Source organism: Eleutherodactylus coqui, chromosome 7 (assembly GCF_035609145.1).
Source record: "Eleutherodactylus coqui strain aEleCoq1 chromosome 7, aEleCoq1.hap1, whole genome shotgun sequence".
Lineage (NCBI taxonomy): Eukaryota > Metazoa > Chordata > Amphibia > Anura > Eleutherodactylidae > Eleutherodactylus > Eleutherodactylus coqui.
Genome location: NC_089843.1, coordinates 218,982,337 through 218,990,545, shown reverse-complemented (window position 1 = coordinate 218,990,545; position 8,209 = coordinate 218,982,337). Strand labels below are relative to the sequence as shown.

The window sequence follows — 8,209 nt, the reverse complement described above, 5'->3', positions numbered from 1 at the left end:
ATGGGAAGGTTGGAAGGAGAGTGAATGTGATGTCTGGTGTGCGTCAGGGGTGTCCGCTGTCGGCCGTGGTTTTCATCTGCGCCATGGAGCCGTTACTATGTCTAATAAGACAGGAGAAGATGGTGAGGGGGATCCACATCCCAGGTAGTGACGGCAGAGAGTTAAAGGTGTGTGCGTATATGGATGATGTGTGTGTGATGTGTGAGTCTGAGAGTGCAGTGAGGAGAGTGAAGCTGTTAGTGTCTGTGTTTTGTGGTGCGTCTGCGTTCCGTGTCAACTGGGATAAAAGTGAGTGCAAGGTGTTTGGTGAGACTGGAGTGGATGCAGATATAGGTTTAAATATTGTGTCCGGGCCAATTAAAATTCTAGGCATTAGGTTTAATAACAATTTACAGGGGGAAGAGAGCTGGGAGGAGGCAAGACAGAAGGTGGAGAACCGGTTAAATTTTTGGAAATTACGCAACCTGACTATGATAGGCAAAATCGTAATATTAAAGAGCGTAATTTTGCCCATTTTCTTATACGTGGCATTAGTTTTCCCTCCGGGATACATGGGTCAGAGGAGGCTGAACAGGGTCATGTTTCTGTTCTTCTGGGGGTCCAAAATGGAACGTCTGAGGAGGGAGGCAGTGTACAAGAGTTGGGAGAGAGGAGGGATGGGCTTTCCCAATTTAGAGACATACTTTGGATGCAACAGCGTAGTTTTCCTACTAAGCATGTTGCAAAAAACCACCAAAGGGGCGTGCATGATGAGGTATCTAGCAGGGAGATGGTTTGTACGTATGAAATGGTGCGTATACGACTTGAGGAAACCAGTTGCTTTCCAAATCCCTAAGTGGTATGAATGGACAGCATGTTTTGTGGCGAAGTTTGAGTTGGATGACTGTGAAGTGAATGTACTTAAGAATAAGCGAATGGTTAAACGAATGATTGAGAGTAAGGACGAGATGTCTGATATTAATTCTGTTAGCAGAGTGAATGTGGAGAGAGTGTGGAAGAAAGTGCGGATGGATGGGATGAGTAATAGGCAGAGTGAGATTGTATGGCAGAGTCTGCATGGCGTGTTACCGGTGCGAGAGTTTCAGCGTGTGAGAGGTTTGGTGAGGAGTGAGAGATGTCCGAGAGAGGGGTGCGGTGGATGTGAGAATGTGGTTCATTTATTTTGGAACTGCAGCCATGCACAAAATGTGCTGCGGAGACTTGGTCTGTTATGCAAAGAAATAACAGGAGTTAATTTCATGTCCTTTGAGTTAGTTATGTTTGGTTTGGGTGTGAGAGGCAGTGTGAGAGAGAGACTGTTGTGGCTGTTTATGGCGTGCGTGAAGGAAGTGTTGTGGGATGTAAGGAATGTGTATGTGTTCAAGAGGAAGGATGTAAGTGAGAGGGACAGCGTGCGAATGGTGTTGGGGAAATTATACTTTATTTATTTATGGGACAAAAGAAAGGATGGAGTCGATGCGGAAGGAATATGGAAGGTTAAAAAATGGATACAATTAGTTGATTTGTAATGTATTTATGTTGTATAATGTGATGGATTTATTATGTGGTGAATAAATAAAAACCTTTGGTTATAAAAAAAAAAAAAAAAAAAAATCTGTTCTTATCAGTTTAATATCTGATACGTCCCCTATCTGGGGACCATATATTAAATGGATTTTTAGAACAGGGAGCTGGAAAAAGAGCTTGCTCTGTCCACTCCGCGCATTGACCTGGTATTGCAGTACCTCCAGGACCGGTGCACCCCCTTTCCTACAGCAGTTTCCAAAAGCAGAAAAACAACACTGACGAGCAAGAGGTGCAGCGCAGCTGTGGCTGCTTCTGCTGCTAACAAACCAGCACTTTGACTGACACTCAGCCCGTCTGCTGCCGTGGAGCTCGCAACATTGTATCCACTGTGCACAGCACAGGTACAACTGGAAGCAAAACAACACACAGCAGTTCATATGCCAGCCGCACTCTATAGTTCGTACCTACCGCTGCGCTAATAGCCAAGTTGGAAACATCGGGCAGGCACAGCGTATCCTGGCAGCCTGCGTCTGTATGCTCCACGTATTCGGGTGTATGTGCAGGGGGTGTGGTCGCACCTGGGGCCCGGAGCCCTAGGGGGCCCATAAAGTCTCTCTTCCCCACATTGTAAACCAATGCTATCAATGAAGCTTTATAGTTTGGGGGCCTAGTCCCAGACTTTGTACTGGGGCCCCGCAGCTTCAAGTTACACCTCCGGATCAGGATAATGCTAGGCCATTCCAACCAGCCTGTGTGAGTGACCTGCAGTCGCTGGTAGTCGAAAAGCGGCCGGCCCCGGATGTGCGCTTCAGAGTGGACAGACAGCAGTGGACCCCCAATCACACAGGCCCGAGGCTTGCTATGCAGCACGGAATACCTCATTGGACTGCAGCACTCCACGCGGGCTGAGATACACGCTCCACGTGGGATGGGCAGTATTCCGTCCATGAGGATCCAGGCCAACGCTTACAGATGGAGCAACACCCGGGGAGCAAAGAACTCCAACGGACGGACGTCTACTTTAAAAGGATGTATTGCTTTATTCAATGCATGGACACAGAAACAGTTCAACCGCTCGCTAAAGACCGCAGTCAATACAGTAAAGAGAGAAATGTGTCTGTTTAATGTAAACTTGCACGGAGCTCGTTTGTGAGCCACTGACTGAATGAATGCTGCCGCTGCTGCATGTCTGAAACGTGGTCTGACGTTACATGCACCAGCAGGGATAAGGCCTTGCCTATAAGCATTCCCCAGCTGGCAAAAACGGAACCTCCCTGCCTATTCCTCACCGTGGAAGAACGGAACCTACCTTTTTTTTAAAAAAAAAGAAAGCCACAGCAGCAGCCAACTCGATTTTGGTAGGCCGCTGTCTCCCCCTTGTGTGCTGCATTAAAAATGCACTCCGCTAAAAATAACTGATCCACGAAATAGAGCGTAGGGAGAGAATGAGGCTTCTAGATGAGCCGTCAGGCTATGATAAATTGTATCACACCTGGGCGATATGGATAGATGCCCGGAGCTCACCCCTATTTACTAGGTGCTTACAGACAGGGACATGTGAGTAACACGTTTAAACCACAATCGTAAAGAGAAACAGCAATCCCGGAGCGCCCCCCCTCCCCCTTTTTGTTTTATTTTCTCTTTCTCCCGTGTCATAGATACCTACCCTCCCTTACCGCTCCCCCCCCCCTTCCCCTGTTTGTAGACCTTATAAAATATCACAGACAAACATTATATAGTTCAACTCGAAATTTATTTATTAAGTTTCATTGTCAAAGTTATTTTTACATTGCTTTGAGAAAAGGCAAAAGTTTCCCCCCCCCCTCCATGAAACCAATAAAACCTATATTGAATAAAATAAAAATGATGCAGTTGCCGGTAGTTCAGCAGTTGCCGGTAGTTCAGCAGTTGCCGGTAGTTCAGCAGTTGCCGGTAGTTCTGCAGTTGCCGGTAGTTCTGCAGTTGCCGGTAGTTTTGCAGTTGCCGGTAGTTTTGCAGTTGCCGGTAGTTTTGCAGTTGCCGGTAGTTTTGCAGTTGCCGGTAGTTTTGCAGTTGCCGGTAGTTTTGCAGTTGCCGGTAGTTTTGCAGTTGCCGGTAGTTCTGCAGTTGCCGGTAGTTCTGCAGTTGCCGGTAGTTCTGCAGCTTCTTGGTAGAGATAAAGACCATCTCCCGTCTCCCAGCTGCAGCAGAGACTGACTAAAATCGCTGCCAAGCCCGGTATTTATGCTTCTAAATTGATGACATCACAATGGAGTGACATCAGCCTGCCATACACCTGGCTTATGACATCACAAGGGAGTGACATCATCAGCATTCCAAACAGCTGGCTCATTTGCATACAGTATGTATGTATGTATGACATCACAAGGGAGTGACATCATCAGCATTCCAAATACCTGGCTCATTTGCATACAGTATGTATGCATGTATGTGTCTATCTATCCTATCCTATCCTATCTAATCTATCTTTATTAATTACGTAGAATATAGATATGGATTATTTCTGAATTATAGATTTTGTAGATATAGATTAAAGATAGATTTAAGATTGTGTGTGTGTGTGTGTGTGTGTGTGTGTGTGTGTGTGTGTGTGTGTGATAGAGATATATATATATATATATATATATATATGTAAAAAAAATATAAAATCTGTAGTTATGTATGTATGGCGGGAAAAAAAGGCCTGCTGTATGTTTTTAAGTTCTTCGGATGACCATGCCGTTCTATTATTCTCCTTACTAGGGTCTACTAATGCCGGCCCAGGGAAAGGCAATAAAGCCCTATGGGGCCGAAGCCAATTTCCCTCATTTCAGGTAAAAAGTTTCCATCCGTCCCCACTCGAAATGCGGCCGGCCGAAGAGATCCCTCCAACCGACCGGCCGACGCACCTTCAGAGACCAACTAGTGCTTGCTTCTAGTGTCATCGCCGGCTTAACCATCCTGGGTAGGGAGGTGACGAGTCCTGCAGCAGCAGCAGCAGGCTCTGCAAGCCTAGGATGCGTGAGCACGGTGCAAGAGGAAGGACTGAGGGGGGAGGGCGCGGTTGAGAAGGCGTGGGGCGGGGCTATGCAAAACTCTTCCATCTCCCTGGGTGCATTGTGGGTGCGCCCAGAGTGCCGGCTGAGCGTGTTGCCTCAAGTCTTGGAAGTGGAGTTGGGCGGGCCGGGCTGCAGGTGAAACCCATTTCGGGTTATCGCTTCTCGGCCTTTTGGCTACGATCACGTGTAGTGATCTAGTTGGAGGGCTTGGTGATCGCCTTACTGCTTGGCAGTAGATTTTGCTGTGATTTTCTACAAAATCGACAGATACACTGAAGATGTCCGGAATTCAGAATACAATCCGCTTTATGGTTGACAGCAAGGATGGGACCAGGAACACCGTGGTGTACATTGTTCGTGATATCATCATGGAGGAAATTGGAGTGCCTAAGGACGAAATTTATTGCGTCCAGGATTTCCCGAGGCTGGGACAATACGACGTCACCTTCTGCGGGGAAGGAGTATGCTTGAACGTATACGAATGGTTAAGGAGCCATAAAGACCTACCGCTTCTGCAAGGAGTAAAGGTACTTCCTCTGTTCGGCATCCAGGAAAAACCATTAATTTTACACGTTTATAACCCTTATACGGATAAGGATATGATCGTTAATTTCCTTAAACGCTACTGCGATGTCGTCAAAGGTGGGGAAAAAATGACCAACATCCTTGGGATCTTCAACTCCAAATATAAATTTTGGGTCCGGCTACGGATGGATGCGACTAAAATTGGAGGAGTTTCGCACCCACCGGCGAACTTTACCATTGCTGGGAACCGGGGGTATTTGTATTACCCGGGGCAACCCACATTTTGCAGGAACTGCAATCAATTTGGTCATACTAAGGAGGAGTGTTCCAGCGGCTTAGTTTGCAGAAACTGCCAAGAGACAGGACACCATGCTGGCAATTGCCCGAAACCCAAATGCTGTGACATCTGCGGAGACAACGACCATATGTGCAGAGACTGCCCGTTGAACTTACCGTCCAGGGGTGCCTGGAAAACCAAGCCCCATGTGACGACTGCTAACCGTGAGGCTGGTATCAGTCAGGTGGCCTCTACCAGCAAGGCCTCTACCAGCACTAGTAATGAAACACCTGCTGTTGTAAGTGGAGTCACCACTGTGCCTAGGCCCGTGGCGACTGCGGCGGAGAGTCCTGCAAGACCTACTCTGGGTACTGAGAAGGAGAAACCTGCTGAGCCAAAAAAATCCAAAACCACAGAGGCGGCAGCTATGGAAACAGAGGAAAGCATCAAAAGGAGAATTGGGAGTAAGAAGCCCAATGTTGGGAGTGTTACTCCTGAAGACCAGGTGGCTGGAGTAATTAGGCAGCTGGAGGAGATAATTGAGGAGGTGGACAGCCCCATTAACCCCTCGGCGAACATTGAGGAGTTCTCCTCTCCAGAGACAGTCCCATGCAAGAGGGAGGGGGGAGGTGGACTTGATGTTTCCAGCGAGGAGGAATTTGTGCAGGTTGCTGGAAAAAACACAGCAAAAAAGAGAAAGTGCACAAAGAGCAAAGAGACGCTTATGGAGGTCAGTAACCCCTTTGAGACTCTGGCGCAGGACCTTGAGTGCTCAGGTGAGAGTGGCGAGGAGGTATAATCTGAGCCACTATGAGTGCATATATCCGGTATTTTGTGGTTTAGCCACTTTAAAGGTGAAGAGATATAACAGTGCATGACTTTCATTTTCTTTGCATAAGTGATGATTATGTTGTTATAAGTTTATATATGAAACATGGTTCTAAATATATGCTCCCAGAATGTAAGAGTTTTTAAGTCAAAGGCCAGAAGAGCTGCAGTTTTTGATTTTTTGCATCAGAAAAAAGCTGACTTATTTTGCGTTCAGGAGTGCGGTATAGACTCTGATATCAGCCCTTCAGAATGGCCTTATGGTGCTGCTGTGTGGTCTGGGAGCATACATAATAAGAATGACGGAGTGGGTATACTGGTTAACTCCAGAGAGTTGGTGCTACAGAGCAGCGAGGTCATCGAGGCGGGGAGATGCATCTCCGCAGTGCTGCTATACAGAGGCATACGTTTCCGCGTTATTAACGTGTACGCTCCTGCAGAGAAACAGGAGAGGAGCGCCTTATTTGACAAAATTAAATTATTTTTGCAAGGAAGGATACCAACTGTCCTCATAGGAGACATGAACTGTGACATCACCAGAAAAGCATTTGATGTATCTGCAAAACTCTTATTTGAATTGTGTTGTGATTTTCGTTTAAAAGATATACAGCAGGCATGTGGCATATCCCCACAGCTAAGTACTTACCATGCGGACAGGGGTGGGGTCCACTCCAAGATTGATTATTGTTTTCTGTCTGAAGATATAACTGCAGTAAGTTATACACAAGACATGACCTTTTTTTCAGATCACGAGTGTTTGTTATGTGGGGTGGAGGTGGGGAACAGGGTTGTGTGGGGGAGGGGAGTCTGGAAGCTGAACCTGAAGCTTCTGGAGGGGCAGGATATCAAAAAACAATATGAAGGCCTATATAGAAAGTGGAGGGAGAGAAAAGGCGAGTTTGTAAATATCCTAAACTGGTGGGACTGGGTAAAGGGGAAAACTAAGGCTTTTTTTAAGTCTGTAGGGCATAAAGTAGCCAGGAGAAGGAAGGCGGAGTATGTGAGGCTCAGCAACAGACTAGGCTTCTTGATAAAGTTGCGGGACGGCGGGATAGACACACAGGAAGATATCCTGAAGTGCAGGCGAGAAATTAATAGTTTCCTGGTGGAAAAAGGGAAAGGCATAATGTACCGCGCCAAGCTGGATAAGATGCTGCATGAGGAGACATGCTCGCGGTTTTTCTTTAAAAAAGTATTCTCAAAAAAACCAACTTTTGAAGTAATAGAGAGAGAGACAGGAGGGGAAGTGAGGGGGGAGGAGGTGCAGGAGGAGATAGCGTCCTTCTATGAGGAGTTATATAAGGAAAAATGGAGGGATGAAGTCCTGGAGGGTGACATGTTAAGCACGCTTGAAAACAAGTTAGGAGAGGCGGAGCAAGCGTCCGTCACACGTGACATTACTGTTAAAGAGGTGTGGGAGGCGGTCCAGAGCATGGCCGCTAATAAAACGCCTGGTATGGATGGGTTACCTATAGAGTATTACCGTATGCTGTGGAGTGTGATAGGGAAAGATGTGTGTGAAGTGTGCCAGTATATGTGGGTGAATGTGGACATGGCTGAAAGTATGCGAGGTGGAGTGGTTGTCTTAATACCCAAAAAGGGCGATTTGAAAAACTTAAAAAACTGGCGCCCGATTACGCTTTTAAATGTGGATTATAAGATCTATGCTAAAATTATTGCAAACCGGATGCGTGCGGTAGTGGAGAGTGTGGTGAGCGAGGACCAGTACTGTGCGGTGCCTGGTAGGAGAGTGCATGAGAGTCTGTGTTTGGTGCGGGATTGTCTGGGAGATTGTAAGGAGCGAAAGAAGAGTGTGTATGTGGTGAGCTTGGATTTTGAAAAAGCGTATGATAGGTTGTCGCATGGGTTCTTGTTCCGAGTGTTGGTGTGCATGGGGTTCCCGGGTATGTTTGTAGAGCGAGTGAGGAGTCTGTATGAAAGGATTTATAGTAGTATGTTAGTGAATGGGAAGGTTGGAAGGAGAGTGAATGTGATGTCTGGTGTGCGTCAGGGGTGTCCGCTGTCGGCTGTGGTT

The 8,209-nt window shown here is 46.9% G+C and overlaps 1 non-coding gene across 1 annotated transcript; it reads left to right on the top strand.

Moving 5' to 3' along the window:
* Window positions 1–1,558: 1,558 nt before the first annotated feature.
* LOC136574026 (U2 spliceosomal RNA) lies at window positions 1,559–1,746 on the top strand. Its single transcript, XR_010786200.1, has one exon. It is a non-coding gene; the product is annotated as a U2 spliceosomal RNA (small nuclear RNA).
* The last annotated feature ends 6,463 nt before the right edge of the window (window positions 1,747–8,209 follow it).